This window comes from Pseudopodoces humilis, chromosome 16 (assembly GCF_049639895.1).
Source record: "Pseudopodoces humilis isolate 2021_Gansu_Grassland_sample_001 chromosome 16, ASM4963989v1, whole genome shotgun sequence".
Taxonomy (NCBI): Eukaryota; Metazoa; Chordata; class Aves; order Passeriformes; family Paridae; genus Pseudopodoces; species Pseudopodoces humilis.
Window position 1 is genome coordinate 15480922 of NC_142215.1, and position 22976 is coordinate 15503897.

Genomic DNA, 22976 nt, shown 5'->3' on the forward strand with positions numbered 1-22976 from the left:
CCAAAACCCAAAGAGGACAAAACAAGACAGTCCAATAACCAAGAATGATTAGAGAGTGCCAGTCCCAGAGGAATTCCACAGACAGGGGGACAGGGGAAGTAGCAGGCTGCTGCAATGCAGCACTGACTTCCCAGAACAGTTCCAGGGTTAACTCATCAGGGCCTGTTCCCTGAGTCACAGACTGTGCCACGCATATGTCCAGCTACCGTGGACTCCTGGGAGTGTGGTTGTGCAAGGGGACATCAAGACAATTATCTTCTGCTCAAAACCTACCAACTACCCCTGAGAAAGGGAAAGCATTGGTAAAATGGCTGTTATGTCTACAAAGTGATGCAACTAAATCACCTTGAGGACTCAATCCAGCCATAGCTCTAAAAGACAGGTAATAGTAGCCAAGAAAAACAGACAAATCAACCAAAAAACCCAAGGTATTACTGTCTCAGAACAAAGTTTTCTGGGGGATGGAGATACAGTAGAATTTGACTTGACAGAGACAGTACTGTACTGAAAAATACATTCAACGTTTGTTGAAACTTTCACTTGTTTCATCTTCAGTCAAATGCTGTTCAATCTGGAATCAAAATATCTGCCAAAGTTAACACTTTTAAAATTTCCATGGACTTTTGTCTACATTCCTGTGTTGGTAGGCCTGGGAAATTCCCTCTCCCTGACTTGAAACTTCCTCCTGTCATTCTATATGTACCAGTAAGACCTCCAGAGAATGAAAGTAAGGGGAAACAAAGTCTTTACTCTTATCTGACAGGCTGATGTTGTAAATAATGCACTGTTCTAACACCGTTCCCAGGAAGTCTCATTGCATGACAAATGCCACAGTCTGCCAACATTGGCAGTTCCCATCTTTTCATATTGAAAGATCTATTTAGATGCGTCAAGACAACCTGAAGGCTACTTCTGATAAGAACAATGGACAGTTTTAAAGGAGAACAGGCAACATTTCAATTACAAATTTCTATTTTATTTTTAGCCTAATTTGGTCTCTTTGTGATAAACAAGATGTTTTACATATGCCTAGTAGTAATAATTGATAGTTCATGCTTCTGTGTGTTATACTTGTTAAAATATTTGCATTTAAAAGCAAAGTTGGACTTCTAGCTCTAGGCTATGTATGTGTCTTTCCTAAGGAGTCTCAACTAGAAGAAACATTTTGAATTATAATTGTCTTCCAAATCTCAAATTAAGAGAGACAGAACATTGTTAACCCTTCACTTAAATCACTTAACTATGTGAAAACAAAATGTGATTTAAGAAAGTTGAGTAGAGACCTAGTAGATATTCTGGAATTGCTTGATTCTCCCTGTATTGTGTATTCAATCACAAAGATTAGACAGATAAGTACAGATTACTTAGGCTGTCAAGGGTTGGAAGATCAGGCCTCAGGTAATTACAGCATTAGAACATATGTACTTTAAGAGGAGATCAATTTTACAGTTAAAATCCTTATAGCCTGATTCAGAGAAGCAAATGACTTGAAATTTTGCAGAAAGTAGTAATAGGTTATGGAAGAAGAGATTGTGTATTCAAAACAGCTGCTGAACTACTCACACAAGCTTTCATTACCTCCAAAAACTGTGTTGTATAGAATGCTTCCTGCATTGGATATAGGGTACTTTACATTGCATACATAGCAGAAATATGGAATACAGGAATGCAAATCCAGTGATTTTAACTGAGAATCTATAAGAAAGGATATAAGCACAAGATAAGAAGCACAAGATTTTCAAAAGTAACTTGTTATTTTGGGATGCGCATGGGGAAACATTAAGAGTACTTGTCAAGAGGCTGAGGAGACAGAGACGTCTGTCTTTGCTGCTCCTTCTCCTCAGGGGGACCACTTCTCACACTCTTCTCTCCTGCTCCAACACGGGGTCCCTCCCCTACAACACAGTCCTGCACAAATTTCTCAAATATGAGCCCAATCCCAAGGCTGCAGTTCTTCACATCCTGCTCCAGTGTGGGTCCCCAAGGGTTCCAAATCCCAAGTTCTGCCACCAAACCTGCTTCAGTGTGGGCTCCTCTCCATAGGTCCTGACAGGCTGGTCCTGGCTTCCCACGGAGTCATGGCCTCCTTCAGGCATCCTGCTCTGACATGGTCTCACTCCAGGGGCTGCATGTGGATCCCTGCTCCACCATGGACTTCTGTGGGCTGCAGGAAAATCTGCTTTGGTGGCTGGAGCACCTCCTCCCTCCCCTTCTCCACTGAACTTGGTGTCAGCAGAGTTTCTCTCACATGTTCTCACTCATCTCCCCAGCTGCAATGGCAGTTGTGCAGGATTTCCCCTGCTTCTGGAATGAATTATATCCCATCCACCGTTGTTGATGGGCTCAGCCCTGGCTAGCAGCTGATCCACCCTGGAGCTGGCTGGCATTGGCTCTATCAGACATGGGGGAAGCTTCTGGCACCTCCTCACAGATGACACTTCCGGAGCCTCCCCCTACCAAAGCCTCGCCACAGAAACCAAATCTGTTGGTAAACCTGATAGAACTCTGCAGCTGCAGAGGAGCTGGCCCTCCCTCTTCCCCTCCCATACTTCTGCATTCTTTTAACAAATTTTGTGCCAAATCACACTATTTTTATATTTCCTGTTTATTTGCTCTTGCTCAGTAAAATATCATCTAGAAAAAAAATTAAAAATGTGTCTAGATAAAAAATGAGAATGAATTAACAGCTTGACAGTGGCAAGTTCTCAAGTTCTTTCTTCTACAGATACAGAAAATCATATTATTTTGTAAGATCATTTTGAGGTAGACCAGGGAAAAAATAGAGGAGATGAAATAATTTGCAGTGTTATTCTTTGGTCAAGCAAAAGGACATCAGTGTATATATATCACGTACATACACATATATGTGTATATATGGCCATAGTGTCCCAATTAAAAAAAAAAAAGTAGTTTTAATTAGCTTTGAAATACTTAACTGTCCTTGACAAATATGGGCACCAACATGTTTTGCTGGAATAAGAGATTTTTATTAATAGATTCTTGTTTCACATTCTCCACTGAAGATGGGAGAACTAAGTGCTTACAGTGAAACAGTAGGGAGGCTTATTAAATCAATACACATCTGTTAGATAATGGGCTCTAAGTCAAGAATGTTATTCTGAAAACCTCTCAGCAAAATGCTGCTTGTTTGGCACTGTTTTCTTACAGCTATTCCCTCGTTGAAGAATCCCCTCCAGAGCTGACCATGTATTTTGTAGTGTTCAGTTCCTAACAAGCGTGTCCAAACATCCCTGCCAAATGGAAAGGATTCTCCAAAAAACTGACAATATTCTCAATTATGCCAGCAAATGACAGCAAGAGGCTGTGAAGTTTGAATCTCTTCATCCCATACCAGAAGGTTAAGGCCTTAAGAACACTAAGTAAGCTAATGGGAGCCAAAAAATCCCCTATACCAGTTGCAATATACTGTGAACAAGTTGTAATGACATCTTGAAATATGACAAAATTAGACACAGACATATATCAAATATAAAATATATAAATATAAAATATATTAATGTATTAAATATATATTATATGACACATGTTCCTCAATTAAAAATACTTCACTTGCATACCTTGGGACATGTGGCCCTTGTGTATGATCAGCATCTCTCAGGTCAGTCAGCAGACACTCTAAGCATTCCACCTCTCTCTTAAAAAGCCTCTCTAAAAGAGTCACTTCCCAGGCTGTGTCTGCACTCTCACCTTTTGTCTGTCTTGCTTATTTTTGCTACAAATTATGTGAGGCAAAAATTGCCCCTTGCAGTACCTATGAACTGCTCAGCAATTTCATTCAGAGTCCCTGGGCATTATTGTAATAAATCTGAATAAAATAATATTTACCCAGTTAGAGATAGGTAAACATTTTACTTTTATCATCCCAAAATAAGCACATCTCTATTCGTAGCTGGCGTGTCTGTATTATTTCAGAAGGAACAGTAAAGAAACTTAAAAATTAACATTTATTTAATGATGTACTTGTAATGAAGAAGAGCCTGTGCAAATGCCAAAGCAAGATGCTCTGAAAAAATGGCAGGGAATGCAGAGATCAGCTTATTCTTGTGACACTTCACTCACCCATGGTATTTCCATGATAAGTATACATTTGGCTGCTTCTGTAATATTTGAATTTGTGTTTTACAGCATGCAAATGTTTTTTCCGTAGTAGGAAAATATAAATGAAAAATGTATGTGTAAGGCTGTCATCTACTGACTCACCATGGTAATTCCTCATGCAGTGGCTTCAGTGATAGCACTGAGCATGGGCAGAAAAAAATAAGGGATGGCTGATGTTTGCACACTAAACAGTGTGAATCATAATGTGATATCAATATCAATCTATGCCTTATAAAATCTTAAGGCCTTTTCATTTAATGAATAAGATGCTGCACAACAATAATCTGTACTTTTCCAAATTAGCCACAAACCATCTGGTTTCTCTCCAATTACTTCATTTTTTTTCCTATATCTCTAAATGTTACTGACCTAAAAAAGATTTCATCAAAGGCGGTAGGAATCCTAACCCCTCTAGCAACTATTAAATTGGTCCACTCTGTGTCCTGTGCTGACAAATCATTATACTCCAGAGCCTTACAATCCATGGTAGTATCTCAATTAGGGATAAAGATGAAGCAACAGTGTTCCAAATTCATCCATCCATCTAAATTTATTCTTAAATAAAACAAAGAGAAAAAAAAAAACATCAATATACAGGGATCCCTAGTTGGTCATTGCTAAGTTCGCTGATAACAAAATACTGTTTCTGCTGTAAACAAATCAAGTGGTTTCAAAACAACAGTTAAAAGTTATGTAAAGTGTCCTAAGTTTAATGACATTGGAAACAACACAGTCTTTTCTCTTTTGTTTTCTTCCATTTTGCATTGTACAAAAGTGTAGCTTTTAATTTAATTTTTTAACTTAATTTTTATTTTAATTTAGAGTTTACCTTGGCAAGTACTATGCTTAATGAGTGAGGTCAGACATAACACATTCTGAAATTCAGGATATCCAGAAAACAGTAGTGAAATGACTGAAAAATACATCTGCTAAATTGTATATATTTCTTAATTTTCTGTTAACTGACCATCCTGGTATAGAGACAAGAATCCAGCTTAGCCCTTCCATTTTCAATGCTAAAGCTATTCCCAAACGTGTCTTAAGGACCACAAAATTTATTACCTTTGGCACTAAAACACTGATATCATGTGCCAACTGTTCAAGAGATTTCAAGTAAACTTGGAAGTGAAATGAGTCTTTTTTTTTTTTTTGTCTTTTAATAGGCAAATACACATATGGCTGAGTCATGCTGTCTAATGCTGAACAAGAATGACCAAACAATAGTAACTATTCTGCTTTTGGTGGCTCTTTTAAAGTCTAAATTTCAGTATGCTGGAAGTAGGCTCTTGTGGCAGCAGAAGTTGTTATGGAGAAATGCAGCATTGTTTATGCCATTTCTGTAATTCCAATTTCCTGATTTTAGAAATCCATCTATCAGAGGCAGCAGCCACTAAATGGCTGCAATTACATAATCCTCAGTTAAGAAAAATAAGCAAGACCATTTCTTCTCAAACCGAACTTGAGCTGAGTAACTAAAAGAAAAAGGAAGGCAAAAAAAGGCACAGTTGCAGTGGGACCTGTGCCATCTGAGCAGGGAGTCTCTGTGGAGGTATAACGAGCACTTCCAAGCTACTGCAGGTTTTCTGGTGTGTGGTGTCACTGGTACAACAGCACTTTTTTACCTTGTGGAACAATTTAGAGGATGTTAAATACAGCTGTGTCTCACTACTAAATCATTTGGCACCTGCTGGAGCAGTCAGGAAAATATCTGGCATTCTTTTTGCACTCACTTTTATTAGAGCGTGTTAACTTAGACGACAGATTCCCCTTTAGGCAGCAAACATTCTCATTTGTCTCTGTATTTGGGATTCTGTGAGCCAAGCAATGGAAAGCTACTTTCAATGAGCTTTTCCACATTGCTTTGGCACCATCATCCCCCACTTGACAAGACTAAAACAACCATGATTTTAAACAGAAAGCCACTTCCTGGATGGGTTCCACAGGCAGCTAGATCCCTTAATTCCCTGGGTACTTTGAACTTGTTGAGATGCAATATTTACCAGAGTTAGATTCTTTTTTAGAATCTTGAGGGAATGCTGAAGATACCTTAAAGATTTTATAGCTTCCTGAACTCAGATGCTTATAGTAAAGTAATTCACCTATTTCTCCTTATCTTACAGATGCCTCAATGAACATGACTATTGCAAATTCAAGTTGAAACAGTCAGTGGTCTGTCATCCCATAGTGGGACTTTCCTGTTTATGTTTTACCAGTATCTTCAATTTAGTCATCAATTTTTTGTTTCAAAGAACTTAGTAGATCCCCCCCACACACACTAACTTCAGTAGCAGACCAAGTGCTGATCTAATAACTAACTCATCTGATGTAATTACTGACAAGCTGACAATCTAGGAAGGTTAGGTAACTGTAGGTTTAGTAATTTCCACTGGCTCTATCCTTTTGAAATAAAGCAGAAGTTGATAAAAAACATTATCTTTAGATAATTCCAGTATCAGAGTGCAGTTACCTGCCCATATATCCCATCCAGTGGCATTTCATGCATTTCAAGCCATGATTACTTTTATGCACCACACACAGACCATTCTGTTAGCTTGGCACTCCTAAAAGGAGACCACTAACATTACATGCTATGGTGGGAACGGAAGGAAAACTTCAGAAAAGGAGTATTTTAGTTGCTAGACTAAAATTAATTAATTGATTTTGCTTTTTCAAAATAAAGTACAAGCTAGATACACACATGAAGGCTGACAGTTCATCCAGGTTGGGACCATGCAGCTTTACTAGTTTACCTGCAGCTTTACAGTTACCTTAAGATGTGGTTGCTGGCTGTTGCCATGTTGTTACTTGTTCACTTAAAAGAAAAATTGTAGTCTTAATACTAGAATTTTTACTCTGAATAAGCTTTTTTTCAGTCAGTGCCGTGTCCTACATATTGGTGGGTCAAAATTCATAACAAATTTTAAGTTATCTTCCTGATAGATACGTACAATGAAATGCTACACTGTATTCCAGTGCTGTGGAACAGGAAGTCTTACAAGACAGCAGTTCTTCTTTGGCTAAGTGGTTTTTTGATTCTAAGATCATTAAGCTGTTTTTTCCCCTCTGCAGTTCAGAACTAATTATTCTAATAGTAACCCCACATTTTGCTATCAATATGAGAGCAGTGAATATTTACACTGTGGGTATTAAGTACTGTAAACAGATCTCTGGAATAACTCTCACCAACTTCAAAGGCCTTTGAAGCAGCCCTGATTCTGACTACCAAAATCCATTGGAATTACATCACTGTCTGTAAGGGAGCAGTGTGATACCTACTGTGAAATGAATATTCCTGACATATCAATCTTTCTTAAATTTAGTATTTTATTATGACCCATGACTTCACTCACCTTTTGTACTGCTCTGTTTGATTATAATTTTATCTATTAATCATGTTAATCCAATAGATTCTGACTTAATCAAATGCAAGTCAATTACTTTGTCAAATTATATTTTTAATGAAAGACATTTTTTAAGGTTGAATACAAATTAGGGATGCGTTTAGAGAAATGTTGACAGCTTTAGATCATGGGAACATTTGACTCTCCCCTGAGAAGGTAATTTTCATATCCACTTCCAGGTCAAGTAGTTTGAAGAACACTTCTGAACAGATACTGAACTAACAGCAGACAGTTGTGCCAATGCACCCACCTAAAAAAATACCTGCATGCCTGCATGCTGTCAGATGCCAGGAAGGGATTAGGCTGGGTAGACTTTGAAGCAGAGGTCATGACTTGCCACACAAGAATTGAAATTAAGAGGAAGGCTCTACACTAAAGCACTCCACAGCTATAACTTGGAGAGGTTAGCTTGCTTCTGATACACCAGCTTGCCTAATAGGCGTGTGCAGTGTCACCAGTCCAGCACACAAGGACACCAAATGACACTGTGAAGTTACACAATGTACTTACCTCAGAAAGAGAAGGTCATCCTTAATATTTGGAGACTGCCTCAGGTACATGTGCTTGTATCTCTTGGGAAGGACAGGAATGTGAAAGTGCAGAGAACTGAGCAACTTAGGGATAAAATCCCCTGATTTCATTGAGGGCAAAGTATTCAGTTCTTAGTCTTGCTTTCATTTGATGACACATTTTCTTCTAAATCTGACCAGTTTTCAGCTTTTTACCCCTTCCCTTTTTTTTGTTGATTTAATTTTCCTGGTGAGGCCCTTGATAAACTTCACCAGAGCTTGAATTAGACCATGGCCAGTATCAAACCTCTAAGGCTCCAAAACAGTAACACGAGTGATTGCATGAGGTTGGCAGGAAGGAAGGACCATTTCCTTCACACTTGTTCCTCTCTACTGTACATCTCATTTTTCCTTCTTGCTGGGATGTGTCAGGCTGATCCTTGGTCCCATGTTAAAATATTCTGGTTTTCAATGCAAATATTTGATACATGATGCAATTATTCTGTTGAAATGGAGGATGTCACTTAACTACTAAGGTCATTCAACACAGTGAGCTTTTAAATAGCATTTTGTAGGTCCTAAGGCATTTTCTTTCCAGGATGAAATTTAAATATTTTGGCTTCAATTTATGCTATACAGCTGATAAGAAGGGATTCTTATTGGAGAGTGGGACTGTTTATATCCCTCTTATATATGCTTAGGTATATAATTATGTGCAGAGGACTTGGAAGGCAACAGCTTTCCAAACTTCAAACTTGCATAGTGAAACAAACATTAAGAATTCAGAAGACTTGGTATAATACTATGTGACATAAAACACAAAATACATTTCATCTGCAAATACACTTTATACCAAAGAGGGATATTTCAAGGAAACTATATTTATATATATTATATATATTTATAACTTAAATTTGGCCTTTCGCATTATTTTACTGACAAATACCTTACTAAAGGACAATCTCTAATTATATTACTAATCTCCAGTTTGAAGTAAATGAGCGAATCTATACACATTGATTGGTATGGCATTCCTGCACTAACTATGCAGTCATTTTTAAAACATCTTGTCCATTTAATTATTGTGATTAGAATTAAAATAATTTTATTTACAAAACTGTTTTAATATTCTAAATTCTTTTCCATAAAAAATGGAATAATTTTAAGTTGCTATTGATTGAATCTCAATAAATATTAAGCATCAGAGACACCTGGGGCTTTTAAAAGAAATTATGCCAGTCAGCCAGAGCTCAAGTTTTCTCACAAAACTGATTGATGGCATGGAACATAGTAAACAATCTACTTTCTACCTCCTAACAGCTACATGATGTCCTTGTTTCTTATAATCACAGGATAGCCAATCCAATATTGACAAAGCATCATCAGGCTGGAGCCAAGCTGAGCTCACGTCTCCATTTTTCTTTCTGGGCACATAAACCTTGTGTTGCAGCTCAGGAACAGCCAGCCCAGAGCTGTCCTGTCAGGGCACCTCAGAGCACCAGACTTGCACTGACTGCATAAAAAAAACACTTTAAAATGAAACTGGTTTGGGTCATTGTCCAGGTGCCAGGAGGACTGTGAAAGCCTGGTGTTCTCCTTAGATCTGTACACACTTTTATGGATTTGGACTGAAGTGCACAAGGTGTTGGTTACACACAAGATATTGGGTACCCAAGCACTCCAAGGAACTGTTTGTCATCTGCTGGATGTTGTGAGAGGAACCCTAAAACCTAGAAAGCTTTGCAGAATTTCTGTACAAAATTACTTCCTTTCTCAGAGTTCCTAACAATCAAAAAATCCTTATGGCTCAGGACTGAATACCAAATCATGGTTAACAGAAAGCAGGACAAAATAAAACTATCCAAAACATCTGCATTTAACTTCAAGATTCTATAAAATCTATATATCCTGAATGTCTTTTGTGGAGGTTACACAAACTCATCATCTGAAAATACACATATGAAAGAAATTAAGTAAAACATGCTGTATGTACATTAAATCACTAAATCACTATGTTTTGGAGATGGATGCTCTGTACAGCAAAGCCTCATGGAGCTTCCCCTCAAAGAAAACTAAATCTGTAAATAATCTTCAGCTCAGTATCACAGCAATTTTTTTTTTATTTTGGAAGTGTACATCACATCACAGTGGCTCAGTTCTTTGCCAGAACTACTGACTGTTCAACCAGAATTAGATGCTTTTTGAAGCAGTAACCACTGATTTAACTGAAGATTGTATGCACTTATATTTTTGTATCATAGAATATATGGAATAGATTTATATAGAAAATAAAGACTATAAAGTCTATAATTAACACAAAAATATTCTTAAGGTTTTACTGTCCAACACAGTGACCAAACAATAAATTTATGTTTAACTTAGCCATGTAAGTGCTGTTAGAAGTGGGGACAAATTTCTGTAGGGTTGTTACATACCAAATCCACATCAAATTCCAATTTTCTTAATAATTTTTAGTTCTGATGAACATGCCTCCCTACTCCCACATCCCCAAGATCTTAATGATTATATTCTTCTTCCTGGAAGCCTTTTTGTCAGTTACAGTGACTGAAGAGTGTTGGCCTTTGTCTGGGACCTTGCAGTTTTAGTAGGTGTGGGATAAAGCAACTTTGATACTCAATGCTGCAAAACTCTCACCTAATACTTCATCCTTCTGTTCACCAATTATCCTGAATTTTTCACAGTTCTAAATTTGTTCTAGTTGATACAGCCCTAGGATTTTTCCCACCTTTCCCCCTTTCAACATTCTTTTGCTTTAGGAATGTGCAGCCAGTTGATATTTCAGGTGATCAGTACACATGAAAATGTCTGCTTCAATATTGCCTATTAGTACTGCAGTACTTGAAGTCTCCTCAAATGATCCCTACTCTCATTTACATGACCTACATAATTTTCCAGTCAACACTTTCAAACAGAAAGAAATCTCTAAATTTGAATGAACCATCTCAAGCTCATCCCAGGCTGATTACTGGGCTTGCATTAATATCCTAAAGTAGTTTCCCTTCACAAGTAACGGTCACGCAGCAAAACCTCGCCTGTGCTGGCTCCCTGGAGCTGGTCCTTGTTGCCCTTACAAATGACATCTGGGTGATTTTCTCTGGCACAAAAGGATACTCCCATCCCTCTTTAACCCTGGCTGGAGATAATTAAACTGCACCATTCTCTTGAGCCCACGATGATTTATTTAGCACAAGGGTTTTGCATTTCCATCCGGACCTACTGGAAGGGCCTGACTAATTTTGTGGATGTCAGTACACGAGTGTCTGAGCAGTTCCATTTACAACAGTCACACTACTTACATGCTTAGGATTAATTAGATATTTAAGACAGATTTGCAAGTTGCAACTGCATTGATTTAGGTCCTTCCATGAGAGTTAGCATAAGCTGCAAATATCTCCTTCTTTATAAAAGTTTTTACATTATCAACTCCAGACATACTGAAAAATGACAAGTTAAAACAGTATTTTTTATCCCATATCTTCTACAAGAAATTTAATCTAGGACTGTTCACAATATGATATTTTCCTTTAATTTCTGCAAAGGTCCATCTTTATTCAGCAAATGTGTGTGGTGGAGGCTCAGTGAGGTGGAGACACAAGGAAGAAAGGGCCGGGTTAATGACGATAAAAAGAGATTTAGACTTTTAGAAGTCAAGTCAATTTTCATCCTGATTGATCATAATCAAATACAATTATTGCCAGGTAAAATACCACTCCAAGAGGACTCAGTTCTGTAAGGCAGCATCAGAAAAGCTCAGCTTCAGCCACCATATGTTAAAAAGACTGCTTTCACAAACTAAGGCTTTGTATGAAATGGTTCTAAATCATGGGCAAACAAATAAGAAAATAAGGAGTTAGCTTGTTAGAGAAAGCCTGGATATTAGAGCCTGACACTCCTGACAGCACCACCACCAAGGGTCTGTGCACTCTAGGACAAAAAAAATACTGATGTGCCCTTTTAGGAAACCCTTAGAACAAGGTGTTAGTATTTCTTCACTCTTCCTTTGAGCCTGATTTTGTGTCACAATACATCCACACTGAACATTACCAAACCTTACTGGCTGCACATCGATGGTTATTCAGCCAGTTTTTGTACTGACATTCAAAAATGAGCAGATAAGTAGCTCAAGGAAGGAAGGAGAGCATTGCACCTGCTGCTTTGAGAGTCTTTCCTCTTTTTTTTTTTTTTTGCCACTAACCTGCTATACCAAAGCAATGTAAAATGTTTTGAGTTAGTAATGGCTCATCAGAAAGAAGAAAACCTACTCCGGTGCCTTATTCAAACTTATCAAATAGGGTATTTTTAGAACAGCAATGAAAATTGTCAGGTCAGCACACATGATAGCTAAGTGGTGAAGATATATATATACAGATATACAATAAACACTGTCATTACTTGTCTCTGTTAGTGATTATCTAAAACATCCTTACCTTCAGAATCACATTTTCTAAAATAAATTCCAATCAGTATTTTTAATTTGCCTAATTTATATTCAACTTGCCATACTATCAGTTATAAAACTATTCAAAAATGTTCTATTTTTAAGTTTTGACAATGAAAGCACATCTTTCTAATGACTACATGAAAAATTCAAAATAATTACATATATTTATTTATAGCTATTTATCCATAATTAAATCTATATCTAAGTGTCTCTCTCTGTGTATAGCTAAAAGACAGAAGGAAATGAGAAATGCATAGTTTATCTATACACATAATAAAAGCAAAATAAATACAGGCTAGTCATTTTATATTATCCTTTTGATCTCAGGCTACCAGTGGAAGACAATCTTTTATTTATATTATGTGAGGTAAAATTTTGAAACAGGATTTTCTGTGTCTATCTTCCTGCTCACTTCATAATTAAGCCTGTAGGGCTGCATGGTTTAGTTTTTAATGCTGTACTTGTCAATTTCTATTATCACTAATTTAAAGTTCACAGCTCCATATATCATAAAAATATAAGGGCTCAACAATTAATATATATATAAATAAACCCCCAACCAACAACAACAACAAAATGTTTTGCACAGAGGGGGTGTCTTGAGTTTTCCTGTGTGTTTTCTTGATAATTTCATTTCAAACAGTGCTGATTTATACAGAGCACAAAGCTCTAATGACATTCACTCACCTCCACACCTCCCCCTATATATATATATTTATATTTTATACACATATATATATATATATATGATTGAGAAAAAAAATTGCCTTCATTAGTATATTAGCCTTTTGGACTAAATTTTGAATTTAACTCCAAACTTGATAACAAGTCAGTCCTACCAAGATCAACTATGACACTCACTATGAAGAAAAAGCATCTCTTATTTTACACAAAACATTACAAGGTCAGATCCATGCCTTTCATCTCTTCCCACCTTCACTAGACTGAACAATAGGCAGCAACAATCCTGTGATATCCACAACTAATTTATCCAACAAGAAGACAGGTAGCACTCTGAACCGCACTGCTGCCCGAATAGGTGCAGTAAATAAGCAGCTTAATGGTAGCCTTTCAGGCAGGAGGGCAACATATCACAGCATGGCATTTTTATAATCTTCTTGGCATGCCTACAGCCAGAGCACCGAGCTGAGCGTATGTTCCCTCTTCTGTCGGGCAGAGGATGCATGGAATCGTTAGATTGTGACACATTGTGCCTTTAAGCAAGTTTAACTGTTTTATATCCCCTCTGATCTACAGCTTTGTACATCTGTTAAGTTGTCTCTTAAACTTCAGTCAGCACATCTGTGGATCTGATCTTTCTGAAGCTCATTGCATGGCTTAGGTTTTGCTCGGTGTTTCTTTGTATCTGTCCAGTGTTTATTTGCAAGGAATACCCTTTGTATTAGTGTACTTGCTGAGCTAGTGCAAAAGCCCACAGTTAAATCTATATGGGACATCTTCATCTGGCAAAAAAATGAATGGGACACTAGGAACTTATTCCAGTAACTTCAATTATAAATTGGTGAAGTAAGTTCCCTTTTCTTTATGTGTGAGCAGAGGAAATGTCTTCTCTCCACCCAAAATTTGATTTGCTCTAGAGGCATAAAGGAGGCAGTTATTGGACTTCTCCCACAGAGAATACAGATTCCCCTAGGAATACTGATGAAATGGCAACAACTGAGGATGGATGCACTAATTTATAAGTGCACTGACTACTCCCTTTACCTCTGAATGATGTTGGCAGGATTTCAGCTCCTGTTACCTGCTGACTAGCCTCAGCATTTTGTCCTCTGGGAAGAAGCAGCCCTGACCAGCCAGCATCCCCAAAACAGCTGCACAGAGCCTGATGCAAGTACTGCTGCATAGCAGATTGGGCCAGCAAAGCAGAAATCCCTTTGAATCCTAGAAATAGTTGCGCAATTCCTCTGCAAAGAAGTATGTGTCAGCCATAAAGGCAGCCTGGAGATCTCTGCAGAAAGGCTCATGCTAGATATAATTTTACACCACTGTTTTATTGTGGTACAACTCTGCACTGGGAGCCTTCAAAAGAGACTGCAGGCATATAGAATGAACATCTGAATGGTCCCCAGTACAGCAGGTCTGGATAATGCACAGACTGAGCAATGACATTTAAACATCCCTGTAAGAAGAAACTCAAAGGTCAGAAGGACCTCACAGCAACTACCACACAGCCACCAAAATGCAAGCATGCTCCAGTAAACCTTAGGCTAACACAGTTCTCTCTGCATGTACTTGTCAGATTTCTGCCTTTTTTATTTCTTGGGGAGCTTTTCCAAGTGTTGGAGGAAATAATCCAAATAAATAATGTAGAAAGTTAGGAATCTTTAGGCTTATTCCTGCCTTGTATTGAAACGGATGAACTGTTATTTAGTCAGTGAAAAGTTATAAACTTCCCCTTTATAAGCTGCTGACAGAAGCTTTTATTGAGCCAACATCATCAGTGGATGTGTGCAAGTAGTTCTTGTCTGTCACCCTGAAAATTAAACCTTCTGATAATGTTTTCATAGTTTTAGTTACTTTCCCATGAAAGTTCTATAAACGTAAGTTGTTTATCACATTCCTTCTGAGAAACGTCTTTTGATGGACATTTCTCATGACCAGTGTGCTTGGGAAGGTGGTAACTTAATTATCCAATCTCTGGTCATTATCGAGAATCTATAAATACTGGAGTCAGAGAATAAAGTGATGGGTTTTTGTTCTGACACTGAGAGTGGTCATGTGAATAATTTTGTTTCATTTAGTGACACTTGTCCCACCCCAGCAGTTAGTGCAGCTCAGTCCACATAGATAGAGATAGTCCACAAAGAGCAGATAGAGAGCATAGCAAAGCTCTCACACCATGAGAGCCAGAGTCTGGCTTCTCCAGGCAAAATTATTGTGGACAAAACCATGCCTATAACTGACATCCATGGCAGAATTTCCCATTACCTAAGAAAGAGAAATACTAAGAGAAATTCAAGTGTTAGGTATCTGCTTTACCACAAATTAAATTCTTTTGAGATACTACCTAGATATGGGTACAGCTTTTAGTTGATATTCTGCCAAGATATTGATGGAGATCACTACTAAGTGATCTACTAAGTGAATAACTACTCACTTAAAAAAAAAAAGTTTAAACTGCTTTTTGATTATTCTCAGCTGGGATTTCAACTACTCTTGTAAAAATGTCTGCACTTCAAACCTAGAGGCCCAAGAAATGAAATAGGAATAACTGTTCAGGTTAGACAAGATCAAATGAGACCAAAAGCAAAGTGTCTGGGGAAGTGTGTGTTTCTCAGAGTGACTTGGACACAACAGTTCATTATCTAAAGGTGGTGTGTGGAGCCATAAAGGGGAAGGGAGTCTTCTGCCAAGGTTTCCTCACTAGGATCCTTTTGTACAGCTTGGCATCCTGACAAACACGAACATTTGATTTATCAGTGTTGCCCAATTGCTAAGGGAAGCCACAACTACCTTTCCTAACACAGACATTCAGCTGCCAGGTTTGTCTTTGGGCAACTCTTGTGCAGTTGTAGTTGCCCAGATGAGTTTCCTCTCTTTCTTCCCCTGTGACACCTTTCCTGCTCTCCCCAAAATGATCCCCTATGTTTATATATGATGGATTTTCCAGAACAGTGAGAACAGACTTCTTAGTGCAGCATCATTACCCCTTTGCTTGGCACAGGAGTAGCAAAGAGCTTGTCTGAGCTGGCAACCATCAAGCTTTACAGTCTAACAAGTTCCACTACTATAATGAAAATCCAAAGACCTGGAAACAATATACAGAGCTTCCCTGACTAATTTTATTATGCAGACACACTTAATAGCTCCTGTTACAATCATATTTATAGCAGGAAAACAGCATTGGATTGTGACTATCACACTAAATCGACATGGATTATCAGTCATTAAAAAGGAACAAAATTAGCAGCAAGCAGTAATATTTTACACTTATCAAATCTACAGCTGGTCAAGGTTCATTACAATACTGTGCAATAAAGTCAGGAAGCATTGGCTCATTCTACAGAACATTTAAATCTCTATTGTATTTGTGTAGGATATAATTTCTGATAGCAATAAAGCCTAATAAAAGTTACACCCCGATGAATAAAGTGTTAATAAATTGACCCAAGACATTTAAATGGCTAATTATATTTGAGATAAAGGAGGATTCACTTGTTTCTATAGGTTGTTTGAAGCTGTACTCTAACCAGCTAACTAACCAACTACAGAATTATTATATATAAATATATCTGTGATATAAAATATTAACTTTACTAGCTCCTTTTTCAATAGATTAATAATTAATCAGAATTTCCTAACACATTTCCTATTCATCAAACAACTCATACCTCTCTTTAAAATGTCTGAACTTTGCATAACTTAACTATTCCCTAGATTTGATTTTATTTTAAAGTATTTATCCCAACTATATTTAGCTTTTCCATAGGCCATTTCAGTAATAATAGGGGTACTTCATAATAAAATACCACTACTCTATTATAATGCTTACATGATATATAAAAACCAGACCAAAGAAGGTCTGGGTATTCCTGCAGGATAATTACTGTGATGGGCCTCCCAAGATCATGAGCCTGACTAAAAAGTTGTCATCCTTTAAGTCTGAACCAAGAGTTAAAGTAGATGATAATCCTACAACGAATCCCTTATAAAAAGTGACCCTATAAATTGCGAAGTACCTCCCTCATCTCTGAGCATCACCAGAGCAAATGCTCATGTGCATCCACACTGCTTGCCAGTGTTTGGGCAGGGCCAGAGCCCGGCTCCACAGACATCACCAGCTTGCACAGGCTTCCAGAGAGATGGGGGAGCAAGGATGAATGAAAGAGATGAAGATTTATGAACAGAACTGAGGGAGCAGTCAGGACCTGGCTGAATCTTGACAAACACAAGGGACAAAACAACCAGCAACAAGTTCACAGAACAACTTCTTTGGTGTCATTGGCTGCTTAAACTACACCAGAGAGTTCTGGAAATGTTTGGTGACTTGCTGCTCCAAAGCACATTAGAGACAACAGGTAAAGTAGTAACAGCCTCTAACATGAATAGAGTTGCCCACCAGTGTCACTGTTTTTCAGGGTGCTGGTTTCCAGATACTGGAGGAATAGTGACTTATGTATGGAAAGTGACTGGAGTGACAAAAAAGAGAGGAAAAATGAGTAACGTTGTCAAACTCTGTTAATAGATTCAAAATCTTGCATTAGTGATCAGGATGGAAAGTAGCTCATAATATTTACCATTAAAAAACCCTGTATATTTTTAAAAGGTGTGAACACATGAATCACAGGTGGCTAAAATTTCATTTGCTACACAAACACGCAATGAAGTACAAACATTTCACAATGGCATTTGACATTCTAAGTCTAAATCAGTTTACTAGCTATTGATTGCAATAGCTTGAGCTCCCAGGTCGTACATCTCTTGTGTAAGTGAAAGTTTAAGGTCAGGTACAGGAGATGCAAACACTCAAACTATAGTTACTGCTAAAACAAGACCAACCTGCAATTCAATGCGAACAGTCTAATTCTACATTTAAAAGCAAATCTTGCTCATCCTGCTAAGGAAATCACACTGTGTGAAACATGCAATTGATATTGCTGTTGTTAAATAAAATTTCAAGTGTCAATAGCTGCAAAACCAGTATTTACTATTCCCCCTTTGATGTTTTTTCAAAATTCTGTACTAAAATCCCAAAAGCCTAAGGGTGTTTGTTCTTATTCAAAATAGCTTCAGTCTCATCAACCTTAATTCCTTACACGCTCAATTTCCTTCCTAAAAGATATCTGCATTGTGTGCTTTTGAAATGGGTTTCCAAGCAGGTGTTTGCTTGGAAATGCAGTCCAAAGCAGAGAGCAGCAAGTGAGCCTGCCTGGAAACATCCTGCCTGCTGGGAGCACTGGGCAGGGACAGCAGTGGGGTCCCCTGCTGGAACCTGTAGGGTTGTCTTGGATGAGCTCAACACAAGTAGAAGGTTTTAAGATAGGTGCCATTACTCTGCTTCCCACTGACCATCTGCCTCTGGTCCTCAGTAACCCACTCCTTGTTTGTTTTATTAGAGTATAAATACTTAAAGGGTTTGGAGGGGTCACTAAGAGGGTTGGGAACTTTCTGAATTACACATAACTATCTTCTATAGATAGAGTGGAAAAATATTTCCACTTTCCTCCAGGGCATGTAAACATGAAAACAGCACTGTGCTGATTGCCCTGATGTACCCAGCTCCTCTGGGAAGCCTGGGACAGCTTAAACATCTGTCATCTCTATCTTCAGGAAAGTATCTCAACTTCTCTGGCAGCATGAAACCATTTGACCTGCAAGCTATGTTACAGATGCTCTGGATTGTCCAGGTTCATCCCACCTACACATTAAATATCTCCATTTTCCCACAGGAGCCTCTGTAAATAAGCAGCATGAGATCTTATCAAAACTTATTTCAAATATTGTGTATTTCCCTGTTTTTCTTAATCGACAGTAGAGTTTCCCTAGGAAAGGTATGATATAAAGGCTTAGGTTTCTTCTATCGTATTGATCTGGCTCAAGACATCTTAATTCCAGGACTATTAACAGCAGTTAAAACCATCAAACTCTTGAAAAGGCAACTCACTGAAAGTTATTGGAATTATTCATAGCAGTTGCAAAAAAAAAGTTGCACAATCTGTCCTTTCTCCAGCAAGCCATCTAATAGCCATCAGACTACAGCACCAGAGTAAATAAAAATCATGTTCTAGAAGCACAGCCCACAAACATGAAGGGAGAGTCCCATGAGAAGTAGAGGAATCATCTCAGGGAAGACAGATCAGTTCAGTCCCTGAAAGGCAAAATGTAGTCAACATTTATTCAAAGATGACTTTGATCTTTTCAGCTGAAGTGTTGTGAAGCTTTAATTTTTTTCCTGAATATCAAAGTGTTTTCATTACAGCCTTGTTCCTTGAACACGGAGACTGAAAACTTCAGCTTACAAAGACCTGTGGGTACTAGAATTTCAAACCATACACTTGCACTTAAGTCAGTCCCTGGCAAATTCCAGGAGCTCTGAATGCTCAATTTATCCTCAGCCTTACTTATTTATTGTAGGTAGCTCTTCTCAGCAAGTGTACTACATATCCATACTGAAAATATAAAATTAAAGATGAATATTTATGAGGTGAATTAATCATCCAGAAGTTTTCCTAAGTAACCATAGGGAGGGGGGAAAAAGGAAAAAAAAATTAAAAGCATGTTCAAAACTATGGCAGTAGCACCGCATGAAAAGCGGAGAGAGGCACAATTAGATGTGAGAAAACTGCTCTCAATGGAAAAGAGGAGCCAGCCTGCACTTCCTTCAGACTTAACCTGCTCACAAGCATCTGCCTCATCTTCACTGGCTGCTGCTGTCACCTTGGCAAAAAGCAGAAGTCCTTGTCTCACTGGAAGAGATCTTGATGCCATCTTGAGTTCAGTTTTGTATCTGTAACTGGGCCTGTGTAACTTGCTTTATGTGTTGCTAGAGGACACATTCATGACCTTTTCTGAAGAGGAGTTGCAGGTGAATGTCAATTAGAAGAGAGGAGGTGTCTGGTAACCTAAAAAGGTGTGCTCAGCCATGCAAGGGCTTTGAATGACTTGTCAGAGAAAAACCACAGACAGCCCTCAAAACTGAAAGTCAGCAAGAAGGAGACTTCCTGGGGAAATGCTGGCCCACAGTACAGCAGGAAGATGGACCCTGTACAGAATCAACATACTGAGGCAAGTGCAGCACAAATTTATACAAAGTTCTGAACCAGAAATCCTTAGCTGCAGCCAGCTAGAATAACTCCATTGTTGAAAACAAGGTTTTCCATTGTTTCTTCCAGAAAACTCCTAAACCAAAACTGACTAACTTCAGACAGGGCAGTTCATAGTAAGGAAAAAGCCAGTGTTGTGGTGCTGCCCAGCTCTAGCACCAGCACCAAGTCTCTTCTTCTGAAAGGCAGATAAATTGCACACAGCAGCAAGGATGCTGCAAGGATGGACCTTCCTCCATGAACAAAGTCATAGAACACCAAGGACTACTTATGGGCCTTGGAACCACAGCATGTTAGCAAGGGCCACTACAAATAATTGGATGCTAGCTGCAAATGAAGACTGAAGTCTTTTTTCTAATTTGCTTCAACTCTGAGAAATCAGATATTGTAGCTAAGAAACACAGAATAGGAAATAAACAAACAAACAAAAAGCAGGAACAAAGAGATTAGTGAAAAACAAAAGTAGAGAATAATGAATCAGAAAAAAGCATAACACCTAAGTGTTATGCATAACATTTAATGCTGACCTGGTGAAGAATCAAATGAGAGCAGATAAAAAAATAGATCATAAATCAAGTATGTACTAGCTAGGCAAAAACCTCCTTCAAATTATAATGGAATCAGAGGAGAAAATAGGGGACAAAGTAAAGTTTTTAATGGAAAAATGTTTATGCAGATAAATGAATCCAACAGCCAGTTTCCATCAGTTCCACCCATCCCATCTCTCTGCCATGTTTCATCACATTGTCCTGGGATCCAAATACTGACTTTCAGAGATCTGTCATGGATGTAATGCTGGACTGCAAGAATACGTTATAATCTGGTGACAGTTTTGAGAGACATTATTCCTGCAAGTCACTGCTGGGAAATGGAAACCATGAGTTGGAAAAGTTGGAAACACACACACTGTGTCATCAGTAATTTTCTAAGTAAAGGAACCCTTCTTTTAAATGCTTACTTCCCTAATTAATCTAAATCTCAGTCATAGGAAGACTGCTGCTTAGTGCCTCTTTGGCATCCTTGCTTGCAGTTTTCTTTGCGTCTCTAAGTAGGAAGCAGACTGTGCAGAGACACAGAGATAATTTACCAAGTTCTCAAGGACAGACAATTCTCCCAGATTAAACGACATTCACTCTCTGTCAGAAGCTCAGCTTCAAAATTGCCAAAGCATGAGGAGAATAAAGTGCTGCTTAGACCTTTCTGTGCATGACAGGATAAAACGCAAGACTTCTCTGCCTAAAGGAATCCAGATAATGAAATAATCTTTAATCCTTGTCCCTTCAAGGCACTCTCAACACCTGTTATCCTTGATACTGTCACAGGAAAGAAAAGTATGTGGATTCATCTCAAGGCTGGTAATTATTTCAGCTAATTGCTCATTTGGATGTGGGGCAATTACCAACACTTCTTCAGGTACAGCAGTAGCCACTTTTATTCTGGCTGATGCTTTGCAAAGCAGGAGAGTTGCAGTTTCCCCATCTCTGTTCTTACAGGAAAATGAATTCCCATGCTACTTAAAATTACTGCAGTGAAACAGCCTGGCCAACTGGTTAAACCCAAATCTTCAGCAATTCATTGTACAGTCAAACATCACTGAATTCACTCAACCTTATTACACACAGCAGCAGATCAGTGTTCTGTATCTTTCTAGAAGAGTGTGTTTATCTGGTACTGCATTTCCAAACCACCCTTTAGCTCTGTAAATAGGAACTAGATCTCTAACAAATGTGTTTTAATTTGTCTGTTTTTCCAGAATCAATGGTGGTTGCAAATCACAAACACTCGTGATGAACAGAAAGCAAACACAGTCTGGGATCAGGGATTTTGGTGCAGCTCTGCAAAGGCAGAAAATGGGGGAAGTTCAGTTTTATAAGCACAAAGATGCCAGGACAGTGGCCTTTCTTTGTAACTTCAAAACTATTTCAGACAAAAATCCTTTCCAGGCCCTTCTTAGGGCTAAACCAAACCCCAAACCCGAGTTGTTTTCTAGGCTTGCTGTTGAGCTCAGACTGCTTCTCCTCTACTAATCCTTCAATAAATACTTTACCTCCACCTGCCCAGACAAAAATCAAGCAAATGCTTCTCAGCCTTTAGCAGGTGTGGAGACTGTTCATTCCTCTCAGCTATTAATTTCTAATTCACAGCCATTCAGGGCTGTAGAGATTCCAGTACTACAGATATTCAAAACTGAGCTCGACACAGACATGAGCAACCCTATCCAGCTCTGAAATCATCCCTGCTTCCAAAGATTCCTCTCAACTTGAATTATGATGTGGGTTTTCGTATTTATTGGAGGAATTGGTATCACTGAAGGGGCAACTGTCCTTTGGCAAGGCAGGGGTATAAATAAGCCAGTCAGTTGAAGGTCACAAGTCTTTTTCCAGAGTGTGACTACTGTGGGCAAGAGGGAGTGGGCAGGAATACCCAGGGCCTGGGCAGAGAAACCACTCACCAAGCAGCTGGGATGGGGTCAGAACACAGCTACCACTCAAAGGAAAGGCACCGGCAATACTGGTTCTGCTCAGCTTGAATTTCCATTCATGTGTCTGTACAAACAGCAGCACAGTCCTTCAGCACTACTTTTCTCCACAGTAGGCCAAGCTTTTTAAAATTTATGTCTCAAAGAGAAATAAAGAAACAGCATATTCCTCACTTCTGAGAGAAATCTTAAGGATTCCTTCAATATAATAATCAAAATATT

The 22976-nt window shown here is 38.4% G+C and overlaps 1 long non-coding RNA gene across 2 annotated transcripts in view; it reads right to left on the bottom strand.

The window, feature by feature from the left end:
- Positions 1-464: 464 nt before the first annotated feature.
- Positions 465-22976, bottom strand: part of LOC148183031 (uncharacterized) — a 53888-nt gene continuing 31376 nt past the window's right edge. The window contains exons 3-4 of one of the 2 annotated variants that reach the window (XR_015773959.1): positions 22728-22821; positions 465-2164 (exon numbers count right to left, since the gene is read on the bottom strand). This is a non-coding gene — a long non-coding RNA (uncharacterized LOC148183031). Of the gene's footprint in view, positions 2165-22555; positions 22822-22976 lie in introns of those variants that run through there. The other variant, XR_015773958.1, reaches the window with a different exon arrangement.